Source organism: Lithobates pipiens, unplaced genomic scaffold (assembly GCF_037356315.1).
Source record: "Lithobates pipiens isolate NorthernLeopardFrog02 unplaced genomic scaffold, aLitPip1_a1.2 Scaffold_30, whole genome shotgun sequence".
Taxonomy (NCBI): domain Eukaryota; kingdom Metazoa; phylum Chordata; class Amphibia; order Anura; family Ranidae; genus Lithobates; species Lithobates pipiens.
The window spans coordinates 149,080,550-149,100,950 of NW_027507791.1; the positions used below are offsets into that span (position 1 = coordinate 149,080,550).

The window sequence follows — 20,401 nt, forward strand, 5'->3', positions numbered from 1 at the left end:
ACAAAAGCCAAGGTGGTCACCTCGGGCAATCGAGAGGAAAAATACAGCTGGTCGCCAAAGCCAACAACATAATGGAAAAAAGCCTACAGCACCTGGTATTCCCAGGTGGTCTCCCATCCAGGTACTAAGCAGGCCCGACCCTGCTTAGCATCCGAGATCAGACGAGATCGAGCGCATTCAGGGTGATGTGGCCGTAGGCGATCTTGCAGCCTACTTACAACTCTCTTGACAAAAGCCAAGGTGGTCACCTCGGGCAATCGAGAGGAAAAATACAGCAGGTCGCCAAAGCCAACAACATAATGGAAAAAAGCCTACGGCACCTGGTATTCCCAGGCGGTCTCCCATCCAGGTACTAACCAGGCCCGACCCTGCTTAGCATCCGAAATCAGACGAGATCGAGCGCATTCAGGGTGATGTGGCCTTAGACGATCTTGCACCTTACTTACAACTCTCTTGACAAAAGCCAAGGTGGTCACCTCGGGCAATCGAGAGGAAAAATACCGCAGGTCGCCAAAGCCAACAACATAATGGAAAAAAGCCTACGGCACCTGCTATTGCCAGGCGGTCTCCCATACAGGTACTAAGCAGGCCCGACCCTGCTTAGCATCCGAGATCAGACGAGATCGAGCGCATTCAGGGTGATGTGGCCGTAGGCGATCTTGCACCCTACTTACAACTCTCTTGACAAAAGCCAAGGTGGTCACCTCGGGCAATCGAGAGGAAAAATACAGCAGGTCGCCAAAGCCAACAACATAATGGAAAAAAGCCTACGGCACCTGGTATTCCCAGGCGGTCTCCCATCCAGGCACTAACCAGGCCTGACCCTGCTTAGCATCCGAGATCAGACGAGATCGAGCGCATTCAGGGTGATGTGGCTGTAGGCGATCTTGCACCCTACTTACAACTCTCTTGACAAAAGCCAAGGTGGTCACCTCGGGCAATCGAGAGGAAAAACACAGCAGGTCGCCAAAGCCAACAACATAATGGAAAAAAGCCTACGGCACCTGGTATTCCCAGGCGGTCTCCCATCCAGGTACTAACCAGGCCTGACCCTGCTTAGCATCCGAGATCAGACGAGATCGAGCGCATTCAGGGTGATGTGGCCGTAGGCGATCTTGCACCCTACTTACAACTCTCTTGACAAAAGCCAAGGTGGTCACCTCGGGCAATCGAGAGGAAAAATACAGCAGGTCGCCAAAGCCAACAACATAATGGAAAAAAGCCTACGGCACCTGGTATTCCCAGGCGGTCTCCCATCCAGGTACTAACCAGGCCTGACCCTGCTTAGCATCCGAGATCAGACGAGATCGAGCGCATTCAGGGTGATGTGACTGTAGGCGATCTTGCACCCTACTTACAACTCTCTTGACAAAAGCCAAGGTGGTCACCTCGGGCAATCGAGAGGAAAAATACAGCAGGTCGCCAAAGCCAACAACATAATGGAAAAAAGCCTACGGCACCTGGTATTCCCAGGTGGTCTCCCATCCAGGTACTAACCAGGACTGACCCTGCTTAGCATCCGAGATCAGACGAGATCGAGCGCATTCAGGGTGATGTGGCTGTAGGCGATCTTGCACCCTACTTACAACTCTCTTGACAAAAGCCAAGGTGGTCACCTCAGGCAATCGAGAGGAAAAACACAGCAGGTCGCCAAAGCCAACAACATAATGGAAAAAAGCCTACGGCACCTGGTATTCCCAGGCGGTCTCCCATCCAGGTACTAACCAGGCCCGACCCTGCTTAGCATCCGAGATCAGACGAGATCGAGCGCATTCAGGGTGATGTGACTGTAGGCGATCTTGCACCCTACTTACAACTCTCTTGACAAAAGCCAAGGTGGTCACCTCGGGCAATCGAGAGGAAAAATACCGCAGGTCGCCAAAGCCAACAACATAATGGAAAAAAGCCTACGGCACCTGCTATTCCCAGGCGGTCTCCCATCCAGGTACTAACCAGGCCTGACCCTGCTTAGCATCCGAGATCAGACAAGATTGAGCCCATTCAGGGTGACGTGGCCGTAGGCGATCTTGCACCCTACTTACAACTCTCTTGACAAAAGCCAAGGTGGTAACCTCGGGCAATCGAGAGGAAAAATACAGCTGGTCGCCAAAGCCAACAACATAATGGAAAAAAGCCTACAGCACCTGGTATTCCCAGGTGGTCTCCCATCCAGGTACTAAGCAGGCCCGACCCTGCTTAGCATCCGAGATCAGACGAGATCGAGCGCATTCAGGGTGATGTGGCCGTAGGCGATCTTGCACCCTACTTACAACTCTCTTGACAAAAGCCAAGGTGGTCACCTCGGGCAATCGAGAGGAAAAATACAGCAGGTCGCCAAAGCCAAAAACATAACGGAAAAAAGCCTACGGCACCTGGTAATCCCAGGCGGTCTCCCATCCAGGTACTAACCAGGCCCGACCCTGCTTAGCATCCGAGATCAGACGAGATCGAGCGCATTCAGGGTGATGTGGCCGTAGGCGATCTTGCACCCTACTTACAACTCTCTTGACAAAAGCCAAAGTGGTCACCTCGGGCAATCGAGAGGAAAAATACAGCAGGTCGCCAAAGCCAACAACATAATGGAAAAAAGCCTACGGCACCTGGTATTCCCAGGCGGTCTCCCATCCAGGTACTAACCAGGCCAGACCCTGCTTAGCATCCGAAATCAGACGAGATCGAGCGCATTCAGGGTGATGTGGCCTTAGGCGATCTTGCACCCTACTTACAACTCTCTTGACAAAAGCCAAGGTGGTCACCTCGGGCAATTGAGAGGAAAAATACCGCAGGTCGCCAAAGCCAACAACATAATGGAAAAAAGCCTACGGCACCTGCTATTGCCAGGCGGTCTCCCATCCAGGTACTAACCAGGCCTGACCCTGCTTAGCATCCGAGATCAGACGAGATCGAGCGCATTCAGGGTGACGTGTCCGTAGGCGATCTTGCACCCTACTTACAACTCTCTTGACAAAAGCCAAGGTGGTCACCTCGGGCAATCGAGAGGAAAAATACAGCTGGTCGCCAAAGCCAACAACATAATGGAAAAAAGCCTACAGCACCTGGTATTCCCAGGTGGTCTCCCATCCAGGTACTAAGCAGGCCCGACCCTGCTTAGCATCCGAGATCAGACGAGATCGAGCGCATTCAGGGTGATGTGGCCGTAGGCGATCTTGCACCCTACTTACAACTCTCTTGACAAAAGCCAAGGTGGTCACCTCGGGCAATCGAGAGGAAAAATACAGCAGGTCGCCAAAGCCAACAACATAATGGAAAAAAGCCTACGGCACCTGGTATTCCCAGGCGGTCTCCCATCCAGGTACTAACCAGGCCTGACCCTGCTTAGCATCCGAGATCAGACGAGATCGAGCGCATTCAGGGTGATGTGGCTGTAGGCGATCTTGCACCCTACTTACAACTCTCTTGACAAAAGCCAAGGTGGTCACCTCGGGCAATCGAGAGGAAAAATACAGCTGGTCGCCAAAGCCAACAACATAATGGAAAAAAGCCTACAGCACCTGGTATTCCCAGGTGGTCTCCCATCCAGGTACTAAGCAGGCCCGACCCTGCTTAGCATCCGAGATCAGACGAGATCGAGCGCATTCAGGGTGATGTGGCCGTAGGCGATCTTGCAGCCTACTTACAACTCTCTTGACAAAAGCCAAGGTGGTCACCTCGGGCAATCGAGAGGAAAAATACAGCAGGTCGCCAAAGCCAACAACATAATGGAAAAAAGCCTACGGCACCTGGTATTCCCAGGCGGTCTCCCATCCAGGTACTAACCAGGCCCGACCTTGCTTAGCATCCGAGATCAGACGAGATCGAGCGCATTCAGGGTGATGTGGCCGTAGGCGATCTTGCACCCTACTTACAACTCTCTTGACAAAAGCCAAGGTGGTCACCTCGGGCAATCGAGAGGAAAAATACAGCAGGTCGCCAAAGCCAACAACATAACGGAAAAAAGCCTACGGCACCTGGTAATCCCAGGCGGTCTCCCATCCAGGTACTTACCAGGCCCGACCCTGCTTAGCATCTGAGATCAGACGAGATCGAGTGCATTCAGGGTGATGTGGCCGTAGGCGATCTTGCACCCTACTTAAAACTCTCTTGACAAAAGCCAAGGTGGTCACCTCGGGCAATCGAGAGGAAAAATACAGCAGGTCGCCAAAGCCAACAACATAATGGAAAAAAGCCTACGGCACCTGGTATTCCCAGGCGGTCTCCCATCCAGGTACTATCCAGGCCCGACCCTGCTTAGCATCCGAAATCAGACGAGATCGAGCGCATTCAGGGTGATGTGGCCGTAGGCGATCTTGTACCCTACTTACAACTCTCTTGACAAAAGCCAAGGTGGTCACCTCGGGCAATCGAGAGGAAAAATACCGCAGGTCGCCAAAGCCAACAACATAATGGAAAAAAGCCTACGGCACCTGCTATTCCCAGGCGGTCTCCCATCCAGGTACTAACCAGGCCTGACCCTGCTTAGCATCCGAGATCAGACGAGATTGAGCCCATTCAGGGTGACGTGGCCGTAGGCGATCTTGCACCCTACTTACAACTCTCTTGACAAAAGCCAAGGTGGTAACCTCGGGCAATCGAGAGGAAAAATACAGCTGGTCGCCAAAGCCAACAACATAATGGAAAAAAGCCTACAGCACCTGGTATTCCCAGGTGGTCTCCCATCCAGGTACTAAGCAGGCCCGACCCTGCTTAGCATCCGAGATCAGACGAGATCGATCGCATTCAGGGTGATGTGGCCGTAGGTGATCTTGCACCCTACTTACAACTCTCTTGACAAAAGCCAAGGTGGTCACCTCGGGCAATCGAGAGGAAAAATACAGCAGGTCGCCAAAGCCAAAAACATAACGGAAAAAAGCCTACGGCACCTGGTAATCCCAGGCGGTCTCCCATCCAGGTACTAACCAGGCCCGACCCTGCTTAGCATCCGAGATCAGACGAGATCGAGCGCATTCAGGGTGATGTGGCCGTAGGCGATCTTGCACCCTACTTACAACTCTCTTGACAAAAGCCAAGGTGGTCACCTCGGGCAATCGAGAGGAAAAATACAGCAGGTCGCCAAAGCCAACAACATAATGGAAAAAAGCCTACGGCACCTGGTATTCCCAGGCGGTCTCCCATCCAGGTACTAACCAGGCCCGACCCTGCTTAGCATCCGAAATCAGACGAGATCGAGCGCATTCAGGGTGATGTGGCCTTAGGCGATCTTGCACCCTACTTACAACTCTCTTGACAAAAGCCAAGGTGGTCACCTCGGGCAATCGAGAGGAAAAATACCGCAGGTCGCCAAAGCCAACAACATAATGGAAAAAAGCCTACGGCACCTGCTATTGCCAGGCGGTCTCCCATCCAGGTACTAACCAGGCCTGACCCTGCTTAGCATCCGAGATCAGACGAGATCGAGCGCATTCAGGGTGACGTGGCCGTAGGCGATCTTGCACCCTACTTACAACTCTCTTGACAAAAGCCAAGGTGGTCACCTCGGGCAATCGAGAGGAAAAATACAGCAGGTCGCCAAAGCCAACAACATAATGGAAAAAAGCCTACAGCACCTGGTATTCCCAGGTGGTCTCCCATCCCGGTACTAAGCAGGCCCGACCCTGCTTAGCATCCGAGATCAGACGAGATCGAGCGCATTCAGGGTGATGTGGCCGTAGGCGATCTTGCACCCTACTTACAACTCTCTTGACAAAAGCCAAGGTGGTCACCTCGGGCAATCGAGAGGAAAAATACAGCAGGTCGCCAAAGCCAACAACATAATGGAAAAAAGCCTACGGCACCTGGTATTCCCAGGCGGTCTCCCATCCAGGTACTAACCAGGCCTGACCCTGCTTAGCATCCGAGATCAGACGAGATCGAGCGCATTCAGGGTGATGTGGCTGTAGGCGATCTTGCACCCTACTTACAACTCTCTTGACAAAAGCCAAGGTGGTCACCTCGGGCAATCGAGAGGAAAAACACAGCAGGTCGCCAAAGCCAACAACATAATGGAAAAAAGCCTACGGCACCTGGTATTCCCAGGCGGTCTCCCATCCAGGTACTAACCAGGCCTGACCCTGCTTAGCATCCGAGATCAGACGAGATCGAGCGCATTCAGGGTGATGTGGCTGTAGGCGATCTTGCACCCTACTTACAACTCTCTTGACAAAAGCCAAGGTGGTCACCTCGGGCAATCGAGAGGAAAAACACAGCAGGTCGCCAAAGCCAACAACATAATGGAAAAAAGCCTACGGCACCTGGTATTCCCAGGCGGTCTCCCATCCAGGTACTAACCAGGCCCGACCCTGCTTAGCATCCGAGATCAGACGAGATCGAGCGCATTCAGGGTGATGTGGCTGTAGGCAATCTTGCACCTTACCTACAACTCTCTTGACAAAAGCCAAGGTGGTCACCTCGGGCAATCGAGAGGAAAAATACCGCAGGTCGCCAAAGCCAACAACATAATGGAAAAAAGCCTACGGCACCTGCTATTCCCAAGCGGTCTCCCATCCAGGTACTAACCAGGCCTGACCCTGCTTAGCATCCGAGATCAGACGAGATTGAGCCCATTCAGGGTGACGTGGCCATAGGCGATCTTGCACCCTACTTACAACTCTCTTGACAAAAGCCAAGGTGGTAACCTCGGGCAATCGAGAGGAAAAATACAGCTGGTCGCCAAAGCCAACAACATAATGGAAAAAAGCCTACTGCACCTGGTATTCCCAGGTGGTCTCCCATCCAAGTACTAAGCAGGCCCGACCCTGCTTAGCATCCGAGATCAGACGAGATCGAGCGCATTCAGGGTGATGTGGCCGTAGGCGATCTTGCACCCTACTTACAACTCTCTTGACAAAAGCCAAGGTGGTCACCTCGGGCAATCGAGAGGAAAAATACAGCAGGTCGCCAAAGCCAACAACATAATGGAAAAAAGCCTACGGCACCTGGTATTCCCAGGCGGTCTCCCATCCAGGTACTAACCAGGCCCGACCCTGCTTACCATCCGAAATCAGACGAGATCGAGCGCATTCAGGGTGATGTGGCCTTAGGCGATCTTGCACCCTACTTACAACTCTCTTGACAAAAGCCAAGGTGGTCACCTCGGGCAATCGAGAGGAAAAACACAGCAGGTCGCCAAAGCCAACAACATAATGGAAAAAAGCCTACGGCACCTGGTATTCCCAGGCGGTCTCCCATCCAGGTACTAACCAGGCCTGACCCTGCTTAGCATCCGAGATCAGACGAGATCGAGCGCATTCAGGGTGATGTGGCTGTAGGCGATCTTGCACCCTACTTACAACTCTCTTGACAAAAGCCAAGGTGGTCACCTCGGGCAATCGAGAGGAAAAACACAGCAGGTCGCCAAAGCCAACAACATAATGGAAAAAAGCCTACGGCACCTGGTATTCCCAGGCGGTCTCCCATCCAGGTACTAACCAGGCCCGACCCTGCTTAGCATCCGAGATCAGACGAGATCGAGCGCATTCAGGGTGATGTGGCTGTAGGCAATCTTGCACCTTACCTACAACTCTCTTGACAAAAGCCAAGGTGGTCACCTCGGGAAATCGAGAGGAAAAATACCGCAGGTCGCCAAAGCCAACAACATAATGGAAAAAAGCCTACGGCACCTGCTATTCCCAAGCGGTCTCCCATCCAGGTACTAACCAGGCCTGACCCTGCTTAGCATCCGAGATCAGACGAGATTGAGCCCATTCAGGGTGACGTGGCCATATGCGATCTTGCACCCTACTTACAACTCTCTTGACAAAAGCCAAGGTGGTAACCTCGGGCAATCGAGAGGAAAAATACAGCTGGTCGCCAAAGCCAACAACATAATGGAAAAAAGCCTACTGCACCTGGTATTCCCAGGTGGTCTCCCATCCAAGTACTAAGCAGGCCCGACCCTGCTTAGCATCCGAGATCAGACGAGATTGAGCGCATTCAGGGTGATGTGGCCGTAGGCGATCTTGCACCCTACTTACAACTCTCTTGACAAAAGCCAAGGTGGTCACCTCGGGCAATCGAGAGGAAAAATACAGCAGGTCGCCAAAGCCAAAAACATAACGGAAAAAAGCCTACGGCACCTGGTAATCCCAGGCGGTCTCCCATCCAGGTACTAACCAGGCCCGACCCTGCTTAGCATCCGAGATCAGACGAGATCGAGCGCATTCAGGGTGATGTGGCCGTAGGCGATCTTGCACCCTACTTACAACTCTCTTGACAAAAGCCAAAGTGGTCACCTCGGGCAATCGAGAGGAAAAATACAGCAGGTCGCCAAAGCCAACAACATAATGGAAAAAAGCCTACGGCACCTGGTATTCCCAGGCGGTCTCCCATCCAGGTACTAACCAGGCCCGACCCTGCTTACCATCCGAAATCAGACGAGATCGAGCGCATTCAGGGTGATGTGGCCTTAGGCGATCTTGCACCCTACTTACAACTCTCTTGACAAAAGCCAAGGTGGTCACCTCGGGCAATCGAGAGGAAAAATACCGCAGGTCGCCAAAGCCAACAACATAATGGAAAAAAGCCTACGGCACCTGCTATTGCCAGGCGGTCTCCCATCCAGGTACTAACCAGGCCTGACCCTGCTTAGCATCCGAGATCAGACGAGATCGAGCGCATTCAGGGTGACGTGGCCGTAGGCGATCTTGCACCCTACTTACAACTCTCTTGACAAAAGCCAAGGTGGTCACCTCGGGCAATCGAGAGGAAAAATACAGCTGGTCGCCAAAGCCAACAACATAATGGAAAAAAGCCTACAGCACCTGGTATTCCCAGGTGGTCTCCCATCCAGGTACTAAGCAGGCCCGACCCTGCTTAGCATCCGAGATCAGACGAGATCGAGCGCATTCAGGGTGATGTGGCCGTAGGCGATCTTGCACCCTACTTACAACTCTCTTGACAAAAGCCAAGGTGGTCACCTCGGGCAATCGAGAGGAAAAATACAGCTGGTCGCCAAAGCCAACAACATAATGGAAAAAAGCCTACGGCACCTGCTATTGCCAGGCGGTCTCCCATCCAGGTACTAACCAGGCCTGACCCTGCTTAGCATCCGAGATCAGACGAGATCGAGCGCATTCAGGGTGACGTGGCCGTAGGCGATCTTGCACCCTACTTACAACTCTCTTGACAAAAGCCAAGGTGGTCACCTCGGGCAATCGAGAGGAAAAATACAGCTGGTCGCCAAAGCCAACAACATAATGGAAAAAAGCCTACAGCACCTGGTATTCCCAGGTGGTCTCCCATCCAGGTACTAAGCAGGCCCGACCCTGCTTAGCATCCGAGATCAGACGAGATCGAGCGCATTCGGGGTGATGTGGCCGTAGGCGATCTTGCACCCTACTTACAACTCTCTTGACAAAAGCCAAGGTGGTCACCTCGGGCAATCGAGAGGAAAAATACAGCAGGTCGCCAAAGCCAACAACATAATGGAAAAAAGCCTACGGCACCTGGTATTCCCAGGCGGTCTCCCATCCAGGTACTAACCAGGCCTGACCCTGCTTAGCATCCGAGATCAGACGAGATCGAGCGCATTCAGGGTGATGTGGCTGTAGGCGATCTTGCACCCTACTTACAACTCTCTTGACAAAAGCCAAGGTGGTCACCTCGGGCAATCGAGAGGAAAAACACAGCAGGTCGCCAAAGCCAACAACATAATGGAAAAAAGCCTACGGCACCTGGTATTCCCAGGCGGTCTCCCATCCAGGTACTAACCAGGCCCGACCCTGCTTAGCATCCGAGATCAGACGAGATCGAGCGCATTCAGGGTGATGTGGCTGTAGGCAATCTTGCACCTTACCTACAACTCTCTTGACAAAAGCCAAGGTGGTCACCTCGGGCAATCGAGAGGAAAAATACAGCAGGTCGCCAAAGCCAACAACATAATGAAAAAAAGCCTACGGCACCTGGTATTCCCAGGTGGTCTCCCATCCAACTACTAACCAGGCCCGACCCTGCTTAGCATCCGAGATCAGACGAGATCGAGCGCATTCAGGGTGACGTGGCCATAGGCGATCTTGCACCCTACTTACAACTCTCTTGACAAAAGCCAAGGTGGTCACCTCGGGCAATCGAGAGGAAAAATACAGCAGGTCGCCAAAGCCAACAACATAATGGAAAAAAGCCTACAGCACCTGGTATTCCCAGGCGGTCTCCCATCCGGGTACTAACCAGGCCCGACCCTGCTTAGCATCCGAGATCAGATGAGATCGAGCGCATTCAGGGTGATGTGACCGTAGGGTATCTTGCACCCTACTTACAACTCTCTTGACAAAAGCCAAGGTGGTCACCTCGGGCAATCGAGAGGAAAAATACAGCAGGTCGCCAAAGCCAACAACATAATGAAAAAAAGCCTACGTCACCTGGTATTCCCAGGCGGTCTCCCATCCGGGTATTAACCAGGCCCGACCCTGCTTAGCATCCGAGATCAGACGAGATCGAGCGCATTCAGGGTGATGTAGCCGTAGGCGATCTTGCACCCTACTTACAACTCTCTTGACAAAAGCCAAGGTGGTCACCTCGGGCAATCGAGAGGAAAAATACAGCAGGTCGCCAAACCCAACAACATAATGGAAAAAAGCCTACGGCACCTGGTATTCCCAGGCGGTCTCCCTTCCAGGTACTAACCAGGCCCGACCCTGCTTAGCATCCGAGATCAGACGAGATCGAGCACATTCAGGGTGATGTGGCCGTAGGCAATCTTGCATCCTACTTACAACTCTCTTGACAAAAGCCAAGGTGGTCACCTCGGGCAATCGAGAGGAACAATACAGCAGATCGCCAAAGCCAACAACATAATGGAAAAAAGCCTACGGCACCTGGTGTTCTCAGGCGGTCTCCCATCCAGGTGCTAACCAGGCCAGACCCTGCTTAGCATCCGAGATCAGACGAGATCGAGCGCATTCAGGGTGATGTGGCCGTAGGCAATCTTGCACCCTACTTACAACTCTCTTGACAAAAGCCAAGGTGGTCACCTCGGGCAATCGAGAGGAAAAATACAGCAGGTCGCCAAAGCCAACAACATAATGGAAAAAAGCCTACGGCACCTGGTATTCCCAGGCGGTCTCCCATCCAGGTACTAACCAGGACCGACCCTGCTTAGCATCCGAGATCAAATGAGATCGAACGCATTCACGGTGATGTGGCCGTAGGCGATCTTGCACCCTACTTACAACTCTCTTGACAAAAGCCAAGGTGGTCACCTCGGGCAATCGAGAGGAAAAATACAGCAGGTCGCCAAAGCCAACAACATAATGGAAAAAAGCCTACGGCACCTGGTATTCCCAGGCGGTCTCCCATCCAGGTACTAACCAGGCCCGACCCTGCTTAGCATCCGAGATCAGACGAGATCGAGCGCATTCAGGGTGATGTGGCCGTAGGCGTTCTTGCACCCTACTTACAACTCTCTTGACAAAAGCCAAGGTGGTCACCTCGGGCAATCGAGAGGAAAAATACAGCAGGTCGCCAAAGCCAACAACGTAATGGAAAAAAGCCTACGGCACCTGGTATTCAAAGGCGGTCTCCCATCCAGGTACTAACCAGGCCAGACCCTGCTTAGCATCCGAGATCAGACGAGATCGAGCGCATTCAGGGTGATGTGGCCGTAGGCAATCTTGCACCCTACTTACAACTCTCTTGACAAAAGCCAAGGTGGTCACCTCGGGCAATCGAGAGGAAAAATACAGCAGGTCGCCAAAGCCAACAACATAATGGAAAAAAGCCTACGGCACCTGGTATTCCCAGGCGGTCTCCCATCCAGGTACTAACCAGGACCGACCCTGCTTAGCATCCGAGATCAAATGAGATCGAACGCATTCACGGTGATGTGGCCGTAGGCGATCTTGCACCCTACTTACAACTCTCTTGACAAAAGCCAAGGTGGTCACCTCGGGCAATCGAGAGGAAAAATACAGCAGGTCGCCAAAGCCAACAACATAATGGAAAAAAGCCTACGGCACCTGGTATTCCCAGGCGGTCTCCCATCCAGGTACTAACCAGGCCCGACCCTGCTTAGCATCCGAGATCAGACGAGATCGAGCGCATTCAGGGTGATGTGGCCGTAGGCGTTCTTGCACCCTACTTACAACTCTCTTGACAAAAGCCAAGGTGGTCACCTCGGGCAATCGAGAGGAAAAATACAGCAGGTCGCCAAAGCCAACAACGTAATGGAAAAAAGCCTACGGCACCTGGTATTCAAAGGCAGTCTCCCATCCAGGTACTAACCAGGCCCGACCCTGCTTAGCATCCGAGATCAGACGAGATAGAGCGCATTCAGGGTGATGTGGCTGTAGGCTATCTTGCACCCTACTTACAACTCTCTTGACAAAAGCCAAGGTGGTCACCTCGGGCAATCGAGAGGAAAAATACAGCAGGTCGCCAAAGCCAACAACATAATGGAAAAAAGCCTACGGCACATGGTATTCCCAGGCGGTCTCCCATCCAGGTACTAACCAGGCCCGACCCTGCTTAGCATCCGAGATCAGACGATATCGAGCGCATTCAGGGTGATGTGGCCGTAGGCGATCTTACGACCTACTTACAACTCTCTTGACAAAAGCCAAGGTGGTCACCTCGGGCTATCGAGAGGAAAAATACAGCAGGTCGCCAAAGCCAACAACATAATGGAAAAAAGCCTACGGCACCTGGTATTCCCAGGCGGTCTCCCATCCAGGTACTAACCAGGCCCGACCCTGCTTAGCATCCGAGATCAGACGAGATCGAGCGCATTCAGGGTGATGTGGCCGTAGGCGATCTTGCACCCTACTTACAACTCTCTTGACAAAAGCCAAGGTGGTCACCTCGGGCAATCGAGAGGAAAAATACAGCAGGTCGCCAAAGCCAACAACGTAATGGAAAAAAGCCTACGGCACCTGGTATTCCCAGGCGGTCTCCCATCCAGGGACTAACCAGGCCCGACCCTGCTTAGCATCCGAGATCAGACGAGATAGAGCGCATTCAGGGTGATGTGGCTGTAGGCTATCTTGCACCCTACTTACAACTCTCTTGACAAAAGCCAAGGTGGTCACCTCGGGCAATCGAGAGGAAAAATACAGCAGGTCGCCAAAGCCAACAACATAATGGAAAAAAGCCTACGGCACCTGGTATTCCCAGGCGGTCTCCCATCCAGGTACTAACCAGGCCCGACCCTGCTTAGCATCCGAGATCAGACGAGATCGAGCGCATTCAGGGTGATGTGGCCGTAGGCGATCTTGCACCCTACTTACAACTCTCTTGACAAAAGCCAAGGTGGTCACCTCGGGCAATCGAGAGGAAAAATACAGCAGGTCGCCAAAGCCAACAACGTAATGGAAAAAAGCCTACGGCACCTGGTATTCCCAGGCGGTCTCCCATCCAGGTACTAACCAGGCCCGACCCTGCTTAGCATCCGAGATCAGACGAGATAGAGCGCATTCAGGGTGATGTGGCTGTAGGCTATCTTGCACCCTACTTACAACTCTCTTGACAAAAGCCAAGGTGGTCACCTCGGGCAATCGAGAAGAAAAATACAGCAGGTCGCCAAGGCCCGACCCTGCTTAGCATCCGAGATCAGACGAGATCGAGCGCATTCAGGGTGATGTGGCCGTAGGCGATCTTACGACCTACTTACAACTCTCTTGACAAAAGCCAAGGTGGTCACCTCGGGCAATCGAGAGGAAAAATACAGCAGGTCGCCAAAGCCAACAACATAATGGAAAAAAGCCTACAGCACCTGGTATTCCCAGGCCGGTCTCCCATGCAGGTACTAACCAGGCATGACCCTGCTTAGCATCCAAGATCAGACGAGATGGAGCGCATTCAGGGTGATGTGGCTGTAGGCTATCTTGCACCCTACTTACAACTCTCTTGACAAAAGCCAAGGTGGTCACCTCGGGCAATCGAGAGGAAAAATACAGCAGGTCGCCAAAGCCAACAACATAATGGAAAAAAGCCTACGGCACCTGGTATTCCCAGGCGGTCTCCCAACCAGGTGCTAACCAGGCCCGACCCTGCTTAGCATCCGAGATCAGACGAGATCGAGCGCATTCAGGGTGATGTGGCCGTAGGCGATCTTGCACCCTACTTACCAAAGGTTTTTATTGGTTTTCAAAATACATCATACAGAAGAATAATAACATATATATATATATATATAACAGGCAATCCATGTTGAGCAAGAATAATACAAACAAATTGGATATGGTTATACAGTAGATGTAGAATGGAACCTTAGGTCTAAGTAAACAGTTAACAAGATGTAGAAATCTATGGAAGAGATTCCAAATGCAGATAAAATCAGATCGTTTGATTGCGTAGGTGTAGAGTTGTACTATGATCAACAGGTCTAAAGTTGGATTGCCCGACCGCGACAACAAAGAACGTGTCGAGGTAAGGAAAGATCGAGAAGGAGGTAAGGGGGGATGTTATAGGTTTACACCTTCTGTTCTGGAGATGCGTATCCTTGTAGAGAGAAGGGTGGGGAGAGGGAACTATGTAAAAGAGAGACGGGATAAAGAACGAGTGAGAAAGGGCAGAGAGAAGGGAGGTTATGTCTTTAGGTAAAAGAATCAGACAGGGGTTCAGGAGATCTGCTACTCGCCGTCTACGAACTAACACCCTTTTAGGGTGGACGGTTGAGGTGTCGTGTGGTAGGAAACCCAGGGGGTACTCGGTGCTAATTACGGGTATCTAAATATGCGAAGGTTAGTCAGGAGGGATTTTGAATAAGGTCGTGAAAGTCAGCAGTAGTCCGAAAGTGGATCCAAGGTGCCCATTTGGAGCTAAACTTCGTCTGAGTGTCAGCATGAATGTGGATCAGTTCTTCTATGTTTGCTATCTTATCAACTCTACGAAGCCATTCTGCAATGGAAGGGATGGTAGGAGACTTCCAATAGATTGGGATGCATTGCTTTGCTGCACTGATTAAGTGGAGTGTGAGAGATTTTCGGTAAGGCGTGCTAGAGTGGGCATCGTGATGTAGCAAGAAAAGTGCTGGAGAGAAGGGTATTGTCGAGCTCGTAATTTTTTCAATTTTCCTATGTATTATCTGCCAGAAAGGACGTATGGCTGAGCAAAGCCACCACAAGTATAGGAGGGTGCCACCCGGATTGTGACATCTCCAGCATGTATCCGGAGTCTTTGCATCCCAGGAGTGGATCAGAGCAGGAGTACGGTACCAGCGGCATTGTAGTTTATATCCATTTTCCTGCGTTGATACGTTCAGCGAACCTTTATGAATATGTAGAAAGATACGTTCCCATTCTTCCTGTGAAAAGGAAGATTCCAGGTCTTTCTCCCAAGCCTTGCAAGCCAACGAAGTGCCAGGATTGTAATTTTGAAATAGAAGTGAATGAGTCGAAGAAACGAGGTGAGTCAGGGGGGTCTGTGAGGTGCAGAGTTTCTCGAAGGGAGTCAGGGATCTAGTGCAGTCACTTTGTTAATTTGTGAATTGCAGGTAAAATCTAATTTGTTGGTAGGTCCACATGGGGATTGGGGGCATTTGTAAGTTTTCTGCGATTTGTTGTGCCGTGAGCAGTCTTCCTTTGTTGTAAAAGGAGTTAATGAGAATCGGATCGTTAGTCCAATGTTTAACAAGGAAGGATTCGTGCATGCCTGGCGGGAAGAGTGGGTTCTGTTTCAGTGGAGTCATTGGTCCAGGATTAGATGAAATTTCCTTTTGAGCGCATATAGTAGAGAAGCATTGTAAAGTTGGGGCTATTAATGGATGGGATTTAGTCGAAGCGAACATGTGTGAGCGCTGTACCCATGGAAAATGTCGAAGAGGGGAGTCCACGAACGAAGCTTCTAGAGCAATCCAATCTTTGTAAGGTGAGTGGATGTTCCAGTCAATTATCCTCGTCATATGAGTGGCTTTGTAGTAGTTAGCGATGTCAGGGAGACCTATGCCACCTTTGGCTTTGGGTAGGGAGAGTTGGTGATAGCTAATTCTGGGTCTGTGCGTATTCCACAAGTAATTCGTACATGCTCGTTTGTACGATTTAAAAAAAGCTATGGGGAGTTTAATCGGGACGGCTTGTAAAAGATACAGGATGCGAGGGAGGATGTTCATTTTGAGAATAGCAGCCCTACCGAACCACGAAAAGATTGGTTTGTTCCATAGTTTTAAGTCCAACAATATCTTATGTAGGATGGGTAGGTAGTTTTTAGCGTACAGGTCGTCTAAATTTTTTGGGAGTTGTATGCCCAGATAGGTAATAGTCTAATTTGTCCATTGAAATGGGAAGTTAAGTTTACATTGTTCGGCCAATTCATGGGGTAGAGAGATATTGAGGGCATAGGATTTACTAAAGTTAATTTTTAGGTTGGACAAGGTATTAAATGAGCCAAATGCTTTTAAAAGGGATGGAATCGTTATAAGGGGATTGGTGAGAAATAGTAAGATGTCGTCAGCGTACGCTGCGATTTTGTATTCTTTTGTTTTAGATTTTCGTTTCAATATATTTTTATTTGCATCAATAAAATGTAACAGAGACATTGTAGAAAATACTATAACACAGCAAAAGGTAATACAGATGTGTAACCATTCATCGTCCTGAATCGCCTAGAGGGTGAACAGGCAATCAATATAATTGGAGAAGAACCATGAGCCCATATAAAGTAAGGGTTATAGGGAGTACAAACTTAAACATCTGGAAAAGTCAATAGCCTCTAACCGACCAGAATTAACTAATACATTTGTGCAGAATCCTAGTAAGAAGAAATGTCCAGGAAGAAGGTAGAGTCCTCCACCACCCCATAAGGGCTCTTGCTGTGGCCGAGAACCCCCCACCCCCCGCCGTAACTCAGATCAGAGAAGACCAGGAACATGCACATCAGAGGTATTGATCTATTCAATGAAACCAAAATAGGAAACCCAAACAAATTGCATCTGGGGGTCCAACATAACTAGTTAGGTGTAAAGGAGCCCAGGTTCCCGGAAACCGAAAACAACAAACTGAGGTCAACATGGTAGCGCAAGGGCAGGTATTGAGTTCAATTGACTTGACCTCGCTCTACAATGAAGCGTCTACTGCAGATTGTACCCCTCTAGGCGTCATAGAAGAAAGCTAAAAGTGGGGGAAAAGAAAGGGAACGGAGAAGAGGGAATAAGAAAGAAAAGAAAAGGAAAATAAAGATAAAAAGATGAAGGACAACTACCAGCAGGAGTCGACCGTGGGGGGATAAAATCATATCCAGGGTCCAAATCCTAGCGCAATTATGGGGAAATGGCTACTCCCACGAAGCTCGCCCAGGGCTCCCAAATGGCCCTGAATTTGTCCGAGCGGTCCAGGAGTACGCTTGCCGACTTTTCTTGGAGCATGATCCAGGACACTTTTCTCTTGGCCAATACAGTGGAAATAGTGGGTTGTTTCCAGGCCTTGGCAAGAGTAAGCTTAGCTCCTAGTAAAATAAAAGTGATGAGGCGTTGCGTACTCCTGGAGGCTCCCTCTACAGGGAAATTGAGGAGCGCCACCAGAGGAGACATCTGGACCGGTATGGTAGAGATTTTGGAGATCCAGGTAAAAATCCTGTACCAGAACTGCCGTATTCTAGGGCAAGTCCACCAGGTATGTATCATGTCACCCCGTAGGCCGCAACCCCGGAAACACAGAGGGGGAGTGGATGGAAACATTTTAGCTAATTTCGAAGGAACCAAGTACCATCTTGTTATCACCTTGACACCGGCTTCTATCATACTCGAGTTAAGAATGCCTTTGAAGGATTTGAGAAAAAGCCCTTGCCATAAGTCAATGCTCCAGGATTGGTTAAGATCCTCTTCCCATGCTAGCATGTAAGTTGTTTTGGAGCGTGTGGAAGAGAGTGCCTTATAAACAACTGAAATCCCCCCCCCCTCTGCTCGCTGTACTGACCGCACCATGTTTCATATGGAGTCACTTGGGGACCACTAGGAAGATGTCTACATTTTTTGTGCAGGAAATTCGTAATCTGAGTGAAACGAAAGAGTTCAGTAGAGGGCATGTCAAGTTTGCTGATACAATAGGCTTTAGAAACAGGGCCCAAAGGTCGAAGGAAGTGACCTATTCTATACATCCCCTTGTCCAGCCACCATTGAAAGGCTTTAATGTCCCGTCCCGGAGGAAATTCTGGGTTATGAAAGAGGTGGGACAAAGGTTTTAACGGGGAAATAAGGCAACAATTATTTTTTAGACCATCCCAAACTGAAAAGGAGTGGGAAAGAGTTGGGGACAGTATCGGGGGCCTCATTTTTTTGGGGCACCACATAAGAAAGTCCAGCGTGTGCCTGGGAACCGCCTGTCTCTCGATCTGTATCCAGTCAGGTTTCTCCCATCTAGAAAAGATAGCTGATAACTGTGCCAGCTGGGCTGCTTGGTAGTATAGACGTAAATTTGGGAGACCCAAGCCTCCTTCCGATTTGGATCTGAACAAAATGGATTTAGAGAATCTATGTCCTCCCTTTCCCCAAACAAATTTAACAACTTTAGCTTGAAAACGTTCTAAGCGCACCCTGTCTACTGGGATGGGAAGAGCTCTGAAATGATACAGAATACGAGGGAGCAGCGTCATCTTAATGGTGTTGATTCTACCTAGCCAGCCCAGGGACAGCCCAGACCACCTGTTTAGATCCTCCTCCAGTTTGTGGAATAATGGTGGGTAATTAGCTTGATGGAGGAGATCAATCCTGGAGGTTAATTTGATCCCCAGGTATGATATCGTAGTATCACTCCAGGTGAATTTAAAGCTGTCCCTGAGCCTTTCCATAAGTGGGCCAGGGATATTAACATTGAGAGCCTGAGATTTATGATAATTGACCCTGAGACCTGATACTAAACCAAATTCCGTAAGGAGACTGCAAATGTTGGGCAACGAAGTCAGGGGAGACGAGACGAACATCAGAATGTCGTCTGCAAATAAGGCACATTTGTGCTGTTGAGAACCACAGTGAATACCTTGAATATTTGGATTATGCCTAATGGCTATAGCCAAAGATTCGATTGCTATTGCAAAAACCAAAGGGGATAGTGGACAACCTTGTCTGGTACCTCTTGATATGGGGAAAGATTCTGAGTAAAATCCCTGCATAGGAACCTGGGCTGTAGGAGACGAGTATAGGGCACGCAAAACATTGAGGAAGGAATCGCCAAAACCCCAACGTTGTAATGTTGTAAAAATATATGACCAGCGCACGGAGTCGAACGCTTTTTGGAGATCTAAAGATAAGAGGCAACCCTGCCTGGCAGAATTCCCATCCCAATTGGAATTAAGAAGCGACACGATGTCTATGGCCCTACGCGTTTGATCAGGGCCCTGTCGTCCCGGAATGAATCCTACTTGATCTTTGTGTATGTATAAACTAATGAAGGAAGCCAGACGGTCCGCAAGGATTTTAGTCAGAATCTTCAAATCATTGTTGATGAGGGAAATCGGTCTATAATTACTGACTGAACTAGCATCTTTATTGGGTTTAGGGAGGACCGTGATATAAGCCTCATTGAGAGAGGAATCAAGACTTCCCCCCCTACGGAGGTTGTTGAAGAAACGGGCCATGTATGGTGCAAGAGTGGGGACGAACGCTTTATAGTATGGTATCGAAAAGCCATCCGGTCCAGGGGCCGAATGCATTTTCAAATGTTTAATCACTGCACACACCTCCTCTGCTGAGATGGGCGAATCCAACCTTGCTTTGTGTCTATCCTCTAATGAGGGGATCGGGAGGGTGTCAAGGAATTTGTTGATGTCCGCAGGGGATGGGCTGTGGGTACCACTGTATAATGAAGTGTAGAAGTCACGGAATTCGTGCATTATGCGCTGGGGGTTTTGGGACATGGAGCCGCCTTGGATTCTAATTTTAGGGAAGGCCGGCTCTCGGAATTTAGGTGTTAGTCTCTTGGCCAGCATAGAACCAATATTATCGCCCTGATAGTAAAATCTGGCTCTGTTCCAGCGCAACCATTTTTCGGCTTTGGTGGTCAGGGCCAGGTTCAAAGCCAATTTAGCAGCATCCAGTTTGGAGACTGGAACAGAACTTGGGTTCTTTTTATGTTGTTTGGCTAGCTTTGTGTATTCCCTGTCTAAGTTATCAATATTAGTTTTGTTGGTTTTGTTAATTTGGGAAGAAATATGAATAAGATGACCCCTAATTACTGCCTTATGGGCTGCCCACAGACAGGTATCATCTATGTCGGGAGTGTCATTAGTAGCAAAGTATTGTAGGATACTTTGTTCAATTTCCTGAGCTCTAGCGGGATCACTCAAAATAGACTCGTTGAGTCTCCAACGTCTACTTGGTCTGTGGCATGCAGGACGAGAGAGAGTCAAGACAACCATTGAGTGATCCGACCAGACCACTTCCTTAATACTAGCCCTTTGAGCAAGAGAAATGGAAGCAGATTCAACAAGAATGTGGTCTATCCGGGAGAAGGAACCGTGAGGGTTAGAATAGTGTGTAAAGTCT

The 20,401-nt window shown here is 50.1% G+C and overlaps 34 non-coding genes and 27 pseudogenes across 34 annotated transcripts; all 61 read right to left on the bottom strand.

Annotated features, from left to right (window-relative positions):
- Positions 1–80: 80 nt before the first annotated feature.
- Positions 81–199, bottom strand: LOC143951283 (5S ribosomal RNA). Its single transcript, XR_013266570.1, has one exon. It is a non-coding gene; the product is annotated as a 5S ribosomal RNA (ribosomal RNA).
- A 109-nt stretch (positions 200–308) lies between these two features.
- On the bottom strand, positions 309–427 carry LOC143943792 (5S ribosomal RNA; annotated as a pseudogene).
- Positions 428–536: 109 nt separating this feature from the next.
- Positions 537–655, bottom strand: LOC143954598 (5S ribosomal RNA). Its single transcript, XR_013269574.1, has one exon. It is a non-coding gene; the product is annotated as a 5S ribosomal RNA (ribosomal RNA).
- Positions 656–764: 109 nt separating this feature from the next.
- LOC143945264 (5S ribosomal RNA) lies at positions 765–883 on the bottom strand (annotated as a pseudogene).
- Positions 884–992: 109 nt separating this feature from the next.
- LOC143951387 (5S ribosomal RNA) lies at positions 993–1,111 on the bottom strand. Its single transcript, XR_013266664.1, has one exon. It is a non-coding gene; the product is annotated as a 5S ribosomal RNA (ribosomal RNA).
- Positions 1,112–1,220: 109 nt separating this feature from the next.
- On the bottom strand, positions 1,221–1,339 carry LOC143943424 (5S ribosomal RNA; annotated as a pseudogene).
- Positions 1,340–1,448: 109 nt separating this feature from the next.
- Positions 1,449–1,567, bottom strand: LOC143944751 (5S ribosomal RNA; annotated as a pseudogene).
- Positions 1,568–1,676: 109 nt separating this feature from the next.
- LOC143952144 (5S ribosomal RNA) lies at positions 1,677–1,795 on the bottom strand. The gene has a single exon (XR_013267350.1). It is a non-coding gene; the product is annotated as a 5S ribosomal RNA (ribosomal RNA).
- Positions 1,796–1,904: 109 nt separating this feature from the next.
- On the bottom strand, positions 1,905–2,023 carry LOC143948799 (5S ribosomal RNA; annotated as a pseudogene).
- Positions 2,024–2,132: 109 nt separating this feature from the next.
- LOC143951285 (5S ribosomal RNA) lies at positions 2,133–2,251 on the bottom strand. Its single transcript, XR_013266571.1, has one exon. It is a non-coding gene; the product is annotated as a 5S ribosomal RNA (ribosomal RNA).
- Positions 2,252–2,360: 109 nt separating this feature from the next.
- On the bottom strand, positions 2,361–2,479 carry LOC143952107 (5S ribosomal RNA). The gene has a single exon (XR_013267316.1). It is a non-coding gene; the product is annotated as a 5S ribosomal RNA (ribosomal RNA).
- Positions 2,480–2,588: 109 nt separating this feature from the next.
- Positions 2,589–2,707, bottom strand: LOC143945752 (5S ribosomal RNA; annotated as a pseudogene).
- A 109-nt stretch (positions 2,708–2,816) lies between these two features.
- Positions 2,817–2,935, bottom strand: LOC143948047 (5S ribosomal RNA; annotated as a pseudogene).
- Positions 2,936–3,044: 109 nt separating this feature from the next.
- Positions 3,045–3,163, bottom strand: LOC143951286 (5S ribosomal RNA). The gene has a single exon (XR_013266572.1). It is a non-coding gene; the product is annotated as a 5S ribosomal RNA (ribosomal RNA).
- Positions 3,164–3,272: 109 nt separating this feature from the next.
- On the bottom strand, positions 3,273–3,391 carry LOC143954368 (5S ribosomal RNA). Its single transcript, XR_013269366.1, has one exon. It is a non-coding gene; the product is annotated as a 5S ribosomal RNA (ribosomal RNA).
- Positions 3,392–3,500: 109 nt separating this feature from the next.
- LOC143951287 (5S ribosomal RNA) lies at positions 3,501–3,619 on the bottom strand. The gene has a single exon (XR_013266573.1). It is a non-coding gene; the product is annotated as a 5S ribosomal RNA (ribosomal RNA).
- Positions 3,620–3,728: 109 nt separating this feature from the next.
- Positions 3,729–3,847, bottom strand: LOC143950915 (5S ribosomal RNA). The gene has a single exon (XR_013266236.1). It is a non-coding gene; the product is annotated as a 5S ribosomal RNA (ribosomal RNA).
- Positions 3,848–3,956: 109 nt separating this feature from the next.
- On the bottom strand, positions 3,957–4,075 carry LOC143954752 (5S ribosomal RNA). Its single transcript, XR_013269711.1, has one exon. It is a non-coding gene; the product is annotated as a 5S ribosomal RNA (ribosomal RNA).
- A 109-nt stretch (positions 4,076–4,184) lies between these two features.
- On the bottom strand, positions 4,185–4,303 carry LOC143951155 (5S ribosomal RNA). The gene has a single exon (XR_013266453.1). It is a non-coding gene; the product is annotated as a 5S ribosomal RNA (ribosomal RNA).
- A 109-nt stretch (positions 4,304–4,412) lies between these two features.
- Positions 4,413–4,531, bottom strand: LOC143947997 (5S ribosomal RNA; annotated as a pseudogene).
- A 109-nt stretch (positions 4,532–4,640) lies between these two features.
- On the bottom strand, positions 4,641–4,759 carry LOC143944189 (5S ribosomal RNA; annotated as a pseudogene).
- Positions 4,760–4,868: 109 nt separating this feature from the next.
- Positions 4,869–4,987, bottom strand: LOC143952108 (5S ribosomal RNA). The gene has a single exon (XR_013267317.1). It is a non-coding gene; the product is annotated as a 5S ribosomal RNA (ribosomal RNA).
- A 109-nt stretch (positions 4,988–5,096) lies between these two features.
- On the bottom strand, positions 5,097–5,215 carry LOC143954481 (5S ribosomal RNA). Its single transcript, XR_013269469.1, has one exon. It is a non-coding gene; the product is annotated as a 5S ribosomal RNA (ribosomal RNA).
- Positions 5,216–5,324: 109 nt separating this feature from the next.
- On the bottom strand, positions 5,325–5,443 carry LOC143946632 (5S ribosomal RNA; annotated as a pseudogene).
- A 109-nt stretch (positions 5,444–5,552) lies between these two features.
- LOC143951111 (5S ribosomal RNA) lies at positions 5,553–5,671 on the bottom strand. The gene has a single exon (XR_013266413.1). It is a non-coding gene; the product is annotated as a 5S ribosomal RNA (ribosomal RNA).
- A 109-nt stretch (positions 5,672–5,780) lies between these two features.
- Positions 5,781–5,899, bottom strand: LOC143954369 (5S ribosomal RNA). Its single transcript, XR_013269367.1, has one exon. It is a non-coding gene; the product is annotated as a 5S ribosomal RNA (ribosomal RNA).
- Positions 5,900–6,008: 109 nt separating this feature from the next.
- Positions 6,009–6,127, bottom strand: LOC143954371 (5S ribosomal RNA). The gene has a single exon (XR_013269369.1). It is a non-coding gene; the product is annotated as a 5S ribosomal RNA (ribosomal RNA).
- Positions 6,128–6,236: 109 nt separating this feature from the next.
- LOC143951477 (5S ribosomal RNA) lies at positions 6,237–6,355 on the bottom strand. Its single transcript, XR_013266746.1, has one exon. It is a non-coding gene; the product is annotated as a 5S ribosomal RNA (ribosomal RNA).
- Positions 6,356–6,464: 109 nt separating this feature from the next.
- LOC143948497 (5S ribosomal RNA) lies at positions 6,465–6,583 on the bottom strand (annotated as a pseudogene).
- A 109-nt stretch (positions 6,584–6,692) lies between these two features.
- On the bottom strand, positions 6,693–6,811 carry LOC143953645 (5S ribosomal RNA). The gene has a single exon (XR_013268707.1). It is a non-coding gene; the product is annotated as a 5S ribosomal RNA (ribosomal RNA).
- Positions 6,812–6,920: 109 nt separating this feature from the next.
- Positions 6,921–7,039, bottom strand: LOC143944280 (5S ribosomal RNA; annotated as a pseudogene).
- Positions 7,040–7,148: 109 nt separating this feature from the next.
- Positions 7,149–7,267, bottom strand: LOC143954372 (5S ribosomal RNA). The gene has a single exon (XR_013269370.1). It is a non-coding gene; the product is annotated as a 5S ribosomal RNA (ribosomal RNA).
- A 109-nt stretch (positions 7,268–7,376) lies between these two features.
- LOC143951478 (5S ribosomal RNA) lies at positions 7,377–7,495 on the bottom strand. The gene has a single exon (XR_013266747.1). It is a non-coding gene; the product is annotated as a 5S ribosomal RNA (ribosomal RNA).
- Positions 7,496–7,604: 109 nt separating this feature from the next.
- Positions 7,605–7,723, bottom strand: LOC143949149 (5S ribosomal RNA; annotated as a pseudogene).
- Positions 7,724–7,832: 109 nt separating this feature from the next.
- Positions 7,833–7,951, bottom strand: LOC143945032 (5S ribosomal RNA; annotated as a pseudogene).
- A 109-nt stretch (positions 7,952–8,060) lies between these two features.
- Positions 8,061–8,179, bottom strand: LOC143952109 (5S ribosomal RNA). The gene has a single exon (XR_013267318.1). It is a non-coding gene; the product is annotated as a 5S ribosomal RNA (ribosomal RNA).
- Positions 8,180–8,288: 109 nt separating this feature from the next.
- On the bottom strand, positions 8,289–8,407 carry LOC143944282 (5S ribosomal RNA; annotated as a pseudogene).
- Positions 8,408–8,516: 109 nt separating this feature from the next.
- Positions 8,517–8,635, bottom strand: LOC143946633 (5S ribosomal RNA; annotated as a pseudogene).
- Positions 8,636–8,744: 109 nt separating this feature from the next.
- On the bottom strand, positions 8,745–8,863 carry LOC143951288 (5S ribosomal RNA). Its single transcript, XR_013266574.1, has one exon. It is a non-coding gene; the product is annotated as a 5S ribosomal RNA (ribosomal RNA).
- A 109-nt stretch (positions 8,864–8,972) lies between these two features.
- Positions 8,973–9,091, bottom strand: LOC143946634 (5S ribosomal RNA; annotated as a pseudogene).
- Positions 9,092–9,200: 109 nt separating this feature from the next.
- LOC143953459 (5S ribosomal RNA) lies at positions 9,201–9,319 on the bottom strand. Its single transcript, XR_013268540.1, has one exon. It is a non-coding gene; the product is annotated as a 5S ribosomal RNA (ribosomal RNA).
- A 109-nt stretch (positions 9,320–9,428) lies between these two features.
- On the bottom strand, positions 9,429–9,547 carry LOC143954373 (5S ribosomal RNA). Its single transcript, XR_013269371.1, has one exon. It is a non-coding gene; the product is annotated as a 5S ribosomal RNA (ribosomal RNA).
- Positions 9,548–9,656: 109 nt separating this feature from the next.
- LOC143951479 (5S ribosomal RNA) lies at positions 9,657–9,775 on the bottom strand. The gene has a single exon (XR_013266748.1). It is a non-coding gene; the product is annotated as a 5S ribosomal RNA (ribosomal RNA).
- Positions 9,776–9,884: 109 nt separating this feature from the next.
- LOC143952592 (5S ribosomal RNA) lies at positions 9,885–10,003 on the bottom strand. Its single transcript, XR_013267754.1, has one exon. It is a non-coding gene; the product is annotated as a 5S ribosomal RNA (ribosomal RNA).
- A 109-nt stretch (positions 10,004–10,112) lies between these two features.
- On the bottom strand, positions 10,113–10,231 carry LOC143952087 (5S ribosomal RNA). Its single transcript, XR_013267298.1, has one exon. It is a non-coding gene; the product is annotated as a 5S ribosomal RNA (ribosomal RNA).
- Positions 10,232–10,340: 109 nt separating this feature from the next.
- On the bottom strand, positions 10,341–10,459 carry LOC143944128 (5S ribosomal RNA; annotated as a pseudogene).
- Positions 10,460–10,568: 109 nt separating this feature from the next.
- On the bottom strand, positions 10,569–10,687 carry LOC143951915 (5S ribosomal RNA). Its single transcript, XR_013267142.1, has one exon. It is a non-coding gene; the product is annotated as a 5S ribosomal RNA (ribosomal RNA).
- A 109-nt stretch (positions 10,688–10,796) lies between these two features.
- On the bottom strand, positions 10,797–10,915 carry LOC143946058 (5S ribosomal RNA; annotated as a pseudogene).
- Positions 10,916–11,024: 109 nt separating this feature from the next.
- LOC143944147 (5S ribosomal RNA) lies at positions 11,025–11,143 on the bottom strand (annotated as a pseudogene).
- Positions 11,144–11,252: 109 nt separating this feature from the next.
- Positions 11,253–11,371, bottom strand: LOC143951807 (5S ribosomal RNA). The gene has a single exon (XR_013267044.1). It is a non-coding gene; the product is annotated as a 5S ribosomal RNA (ribosomal RNA).
- A 109-nt stretch (positions 11,372–11,480) lies between these two features.
- Positions 11,481–11,599, bottom strand: LOC143944443 (5S ribosomal RNA; annotated as a pseudogene).
- Positions 11,600–11,708: 109 nt separating this feature from the next.
- LOC143944148 (5S ribosomal RNA) lies at positions 11,709–11,827 on the bottom strand (annotated as a pseudogene).
- Positions 11,828–11,936: 109 nt separating this feature from the next.
- Positions 11,937–12,055, bottom strand: LOC143951819 (5S ribosomal RNA). Its single transcript, XR_013267055.1, has one exon. It is a non-coding gene; the product is annotated as a 5S ribosomal RNA (ribosomal RNA).
- Positions 12,056–12,164: 109 nt separating this feature from the next.
- Positions 12,165–12,283, bottom strand: LOC143947854 (5S ribosomal RNA; annotated as a pseudogene).
- A 109-nt stretch (positions 12,284–12,392) lies between these two features.
- Positions 12,393–12,511, bottom strand: LOC143944233 (5S ribosomal RNA; annotated as a pseudogene).
- Positions 12,512–12,620: 109 nt separating this feature from the next.
- Positions 12,621–12,739, bottom strand: LOC143951831 (5S ribosomal RNA). The gene has a single exon (XR_013267066.1). It is a non-coding gene; the product is annotated as a 5S ribosomal RNA (ribosomal RNA).
- Positions 12,740–12,848: 109 nt separating this feature from the next.
- LOC143946196 (5S ribosomal RNA) lies at positions 12,849–12,967 on the bottom strand (annotated as a pseudogene).
- A 109-nt stretch (positions 12,968–13,076) lies between these two features.
- On the bottom strand, positions 13,077–13,195 carry LOC143951843 (5S ribosomal RNA). The gene has a single exon (XR_013267077.1). It is a non-coding gene; the product is annotated as a 5S ribosomal RNA (ribosomal RNA).
- Positions 13,196–13,304: 109 nt separating this feature from the next.
- On the bottom strand, positions 13,305–13,423 carry LOC143944073 (5S ribosomal RNA; annotated as a pseudogene).
- A 264-nt stretch (positions 13,424–13,687) lies between these two features.
- On the bottom strand, positions 13,688–13,807 carry LOC143948477 (5S ribosomal RNA; annotated as a pseudogene).
- Positions 13,808–13,916: 109 nt separating this feature from the next.
- LOC143953602 (5S ribosomal RNA) lies at positions 13,917–14,035 on the bottom strand. The gene has a single exon (XR_013268669.1). It is a non-coding gene; the product is annotated as a 5S ribosomal RNA (ribosomal RNA).
- Between the last annotated feature and the right edge of the window lie 6,366 nt (positions 14,036–20,401).